Raw genomic sequence first — 6,000 nt, 5'->3', positions numbered from 1 at the left:
GGGAAGAGCAGGGCAGTAAATGAACCTTATACTCATCAGAATAGGCTCAAAGACCTTAATCTCATCAGAGTTGGCTCAAGGTTGGAATAACATACACACTCAATTAGGTGGAGTAATCTGTCTAACCCTGCAGGAAAATAGGAGGGGAAGGGAATAAGAAGGGAGTGGTAAAAGAAAGGAAGGCAGATTAAGGGAGGGGGCAGTCAGAAGAAAATCCCTTTTGAGGATAAAGTGAAAAAAGATAGATAATAGAGTAAATATCATGGGGAAGGGAATAGGATGGAGGGAAACAGTTAACAATAGTAACTGAAAAAGAGAAAAGGAAAAAATGTATCAAAATATATATATATATATATATATGTGCGTGTGTGTGTGTGTGTGTGTATGTGTGTGTGTGTGTATGTGTATATATATAGCAACTCTTTGTGGTGGCTAAGAATTGGAAATCGAAGGAATATCCATCAGTTGGGGAATGGCTGAACAAGCTATGGTATATGATTGTAATGGAATATTATTGTGCTATAAGAAATGACAAGGAGGATGATTTCAGAAAAACCTGGAAAGACTCATATGAACTGATGTATAGTGAAGTGAGCAGAACCAGGAGAACATTGTACACAGTGACAGCATTATTGTTCTATGAGCAATTGTGAATGACTTAACTACTCTCAGCAATACAATGATCCAAGACAATACTAAAGGACTAATGATGGAGCATACTATCCACCTCCAGAGAAAGAACTGATATTGATTCAACACAGACTGAAGCATGCTATTTTGTGCTTTTTCTCTTTTTTTTACTTGTCTTTTTATGTAAAATAACTAATATGGTAATATTTTACATAATTGTACATGTATAACCTATACTAATTGCTTGCAACTTTGGGGAGGGGTGCTTCACTCCAACACCTGACACCTCTGTGACCTTGGGCAAGTCATTTCCCTTCTTTTTCTTCATCTGTATAAGTTAGATTCAATGGCCATTTAATTCCTCATAAGTTCTCCAATGATTTTTAAAAATTTTCTTCTCTTTTCACTTAATAGTTATTAAAATATTTTCACATGTGTTCATTATTTTATCTTATGATCAGAGGCAGGGCAGGGATTCTCATCTTGATTTTAACATGTTTAAAAAAAACAAACTGAGGCTCAGAGAGTTTACGGGATTCCCTCAAGGTTACCCCACAGCTAGTAAGTGGCAAGACTGAAAGGGCATCTTATCCTTAATCTCATTGTCTTTCCTCTGTATTCCACTGCCTTTCTGGGAAGCAGGGTTGTGCTGGTGCCAGCTTGGACAGGCTCCCAAGTGACAATTCTTAAATTTCCAGTGTTTGCATTTACACCTTGGAAATCAGCAAAAGCTACAAATCAGGACTTGATTTATTGGTTTTTTGTTTGTCTAGACTTTGAAAAGTGACGGAGAAAATGATAATAATGCACATTAATCTTTAAAATGTGTTGTAGATATAAACTTACACACACACACACACACACACACACATACACACATTGTCAATGGACCATAACCAGCCTGCTTGACAATGTATAACAGGGAGGACAGTGAGGTGCTTCAGTGGATAGAGTGCTGGGCTTGTAATCAGGAAGGCTCATCTTCCTGAGTTCACATCTGACCTCGGATGCTTACACTGCTGTGTGACCCTACTTAACCCTGTTTGCCTCAGTTTCCTCATCTATAAAATGAGCTGGAGAAGGAAATGGCTAAACCACTCCAGTATCTTTGCCAAGAAAACACCAGATGGGGTCATAGAGAGTTGGACACAACTGAAAAAACTGAACAACAAAAATACAAATATACACGTTTGTGTTTATATATATAATATATATTTACATAATGTTTGTCCTTCATTTCAAAGATGACCAATGACATCACAGGTAATATCTTGACTCACAAATGAATGGGGTTTAAGTGAAACAGAGCTTCACAAAGTCATGAGCATCACTCTGTCTTCCAGTTAAAATCTAGTAGCAAGAAAAAATCAGGATGACTGGCAATGGCCAGGGATGCAGTGGATGACCTTGGCATCATCAGTGTCTGACCATGCTCTAAGCACTCCACAGCACTTGCTTCGTCCATCTTTATGGCCATTGAGACAAAATGTTCTCATCCACCCATTTCACTGGGGGAAGTCTTCACATGCTTGGGGTGGATACCTCCTTAACTCACCAAAGGGTTTAAAGCCTGTTGGTTACCTTCAACCTCATTTAGCTCATCTGCTGAGATGGTTTTTACTGAGGTGTGGCTTTTGTGTATGCTACAGCTTCTTAGAGCCATAAGTGAGAGTTGAATGAAGGTGGATATCAAAGGTGGATGAGCAGCCCTGAAAAGAGCTTAGCAACCCTTCACACCCCATGTGCTCCATTTATACAAACATATAAACATGGATATTTTATTTATACATGTTTTTATATCTATGCAGAAAAGTGGCAATAGAATAGTCCCCCATAAGACACCAATGAGAAGTACCGAGAAGCATGGGACCTCCAATATCATGGCGGATGCTGATGTCTCCTGGTGATTTCATTAAACTACTTTCCCTGGGTCTGTGCCTTCTGTGTACTTCCTCTTCTGGGTCTACATCTGTCTTATGACCCATACAGGGGAGAGGAGAGAGATTCCCGAATAAATCTATTTTTATCTGCCTCCAGTTGAACAAAGCTGACCCTCACTAGAATCCCCAATTGCCTATTGGACATTTCAAACTAGATATCCCAGAGACATCTTGATCTCAGAAGGTCTATAACAGCACTTACCTTTTCTTTCCCCTATATCTTCCCCTCTTCCAAGGTTCCTTCTTTCTTTGGAGGGCGCCACCATCCTTCCAGTGTCTCAGGTTCATAAAACCAATGTTATCCTAGATTCTTTACTCTTCCTCACCCCATGTTTCCCATTGCTCGCCAGATCTTGCTGCTTCTATCTTTACAACATTCTTCCTATCCAAGCCCTTCTCTCCACTCACAAAGCTACCACCTTAGTTGAGGTCCTTAGAACTTCCCACCTAGGTTATTGAAACAGCCTTCTAATTTGGTCTCCTGGTTTCTAAAGAAAATTGAAGAATCCCTCCCACCACTCCAGTTCATCCTACATGTTACCAAAGTAATTTTCTTTAAGTGCAGATCTGACCATGTGATTCCCCTACTCAACCACTCCCAATTTCTTCTTAATGCCCCTAGAATAATTATATTTTATAATATTTATATATCAAGGGTTTTTATTACCCTCCTGTTTAGCTTTTAACACCCTAAACTATCTAGTACTAACTTTCCTATCTGTCTTTATTGGACACTACTCTCCACCCTACCCATGCTCCAAATGTTGAAATCCAACCAAACTGGCCTTTCCTTTGATCCTCACTCATGACACCCCATCTGATGGTCTTTGTATTGGCCATCATCCATGCCTGGAATGCACCCCCTCCTTACCTCTACTTCATAGGGGGCCATCTCCAGTTGTCCTGATCTATATCTTGCTACTGGACTCAGATGGCTCTGGAGGAGAGAGGGAGTCTGGTGGCTTGGCACAGCCCTGCCTCTTTTAAAACCAATCCACTGCAAGTCCTCTCTTCAAGAATGAAAGACAAACAACAACAACTTCATGGGGTCCATTTCTTCCTTTAATATGTCGCTCAGGTATCATTTTCTCCATGAAACCTTTCCTGATCTCCCCAACTGCTAGCATCCCCCCTCCCAATCTACCTTGTATTTAACTATTTTGTATATCTAACCAGAGTCTCAAAGCCCATTGGTATTGGAGTCTCTCCTCATTGATGAAGATCAATGCTCTGAGCCTCCCTAAGGAGGCAGAATTGGTGAGAATGGAAGAGAGGTGAGCTCTTTCATCTTCTTTGAGTCCCCTAGGGTTTTTTGAGCTCTGCATTGGTGGCTAACAGCTTCAAGACCTGTGTTGGATAATGACAACTCTACTTCAGATTGCTGAAGGAAAAGCATCTTGGAAGAAGCCAACATGAGAGGAGCTAGAAGCCTCCATCATGGTCCTGTCCCTAGAATGCTACTCTAGAGACTTTGAAGAACTTCCCACCGGGTGAGATTTAGGGCTGTCTCCTATTTGAACTGAGTTACCTCTCTCCTAATAGGAGAGCTCTTTCACTTTGTATTGTCCGGTATCTATTTCCCTATGCATACTTTCTCTGAATTTTGTTTTGCTTTGACTTGGATCAATGGGATTCTTTGCTAATTTCTATGTGTGTTCATTGTGGAACTGGCATTTCATGGGAAGGGAGTCAAGCCTTGGATGTAAAACTTGGGGTCTTGCTTCCTCCATTAATAAAACAGCAATCAAAAGTTAGCTTGACACTGAAAATCACATCCCATGGAATAACAATATTTAAGGGAGCAGATGGATATAATCCTTTTGAACCTTCCAAGCTCATATTGGTCTAATCAGCCATAGTTGGACTCACACATAGTAATGTCATTTTGGTCCCCTTCAAGAACTAAGGACAACAAACAACCAAGATATAACCCTATTCTGGTATCCTGTCTCTGAGAAGAGTAGCGACCGGCCCCAACTTCCTGCTTCCCTTCCTGTCAAGAATCAAAATCTCCCGGGGCAGCTAGATGGCGCAGTGGATAGAGCACCGGCCCTGGAGTCAGGAGTACCTGAGTTCAAATCCGGCCTCAGACACTTAACACTTACTAGCTGTGTGACCCTGGGCAAGTCACTTAACCCCAATTGCCTCACTAAAAAAAAAAAAAAAAAAAAAAAAAAGAATCAAAATCTCCCTCGAGGAAGGGCAGAGGGATAAGGGGCTAGAGGTGTCTATTCTGTCACCCTTTGAGTCACTTAACAACACCCCTGTGCTACATGTGGAGGACAGTCTTTGTTGCATGTATTTGTATTTTACTTAATTTATATCAATAACTGTTTATACATTAATAAATATAAATATCTCTCACTAGAATGTAAGCTTCTTGAGGGTAGGAATTGTTTCATTCTTCCTATTTGTCGAATGAGTGATTGATCATTTTTTCATGCAGTTTTTATCTGTAATTATACTGTCGGGATACAGCATGTACCCATGTAAGTAAGTACAAGGTAACTGGAGGAAGAAGAAAACACTAACTGGTTGGTTGGGTGGAGAAATATCAAGTAAGGCTTCCCATAAGAAGGGGAACCTGAGTTGAGCCATAAAAATAGCTAAGGAATCTGAGAGGCAGAGACAGGGAAAGCATTCCAGGCATGGGGGACAGTCTTGGAAGAGGCATGGGCCCAGGAGATGGAATGTCATGTTCTGAGAATAGCTGGTAGCCTCGTTTGGCTAGAACATAAAGGGGAGTCTAGAAAGATACCTTGGAAATAAGATAGCCAGGGTTTTAAATGCCACGCTGAGTTCGCAGAAAAGGGAGGCACTGAATATTTTTGAGCAGGGGAATAAGATGCAATTCAGTAAACCTTTCTTAAGTGCCTAATATGTGTAAAGAATTATGCTAAGCACTGTGGATACAAAGACGAAGAAGAAGGAGACCCTGTCCTCAAGGGGCTTACTTTCTCTTAGGGGAACGGAACCCGGCTTTAGAGCCTTGATATTGTAACCCTAAGACAGAAGAGAGAGTTGTGGAGAATGTTCAAAGGGGGGGAAGTTCCAGGAAGAGACCGGAGGAGAAGGTGCTATGTGATACAGTAGAAAGAGTGACGGATTTAGAGCCCGCAGAGACAGGTTTCAATGTCAGCTCTTGTCATTTATGACTTCAGTCAACTTGGACGAATCGCTTAACCTCTATGGGCTTTGGTTTCCACATATGCATATAAGGGTAAGCTTAGAAGTCCCTGAGGCTTTGGACTGCCCCCCCCAATACCTTGAACCCAGAGGGGCTTTACCTCTATGATCCCTTCAGTGAGTTGAGAGGTGTCCCCAGGTGCTAGCCATGGTTGTTAACCTTGAGCCTCAGTGACAGATTTCCAGCAACAGTCAAGGAGAGCTGGTCTTTGGTCCCAGGGCTCCTTCCTAACCTGACCTCCAA

This window comes from Dromiciops gliroides, chromosome 4 (genome assembly GCF_019393635.1).
Source record: "Dromiciops gliroides isolate mDroGli1 chromosome 4, mDroGli1.pri, whole genome shotgun sequence".
Lineage (NCBI taxonomy): Eukaryota > Metazoa > Chordata > Mammalia > Microbiotheria > Microbiotheriidae > Dromiciops > Dromiciops gliroides.
Note: the sequence above shows the minus strand (reverse complement) of the source record.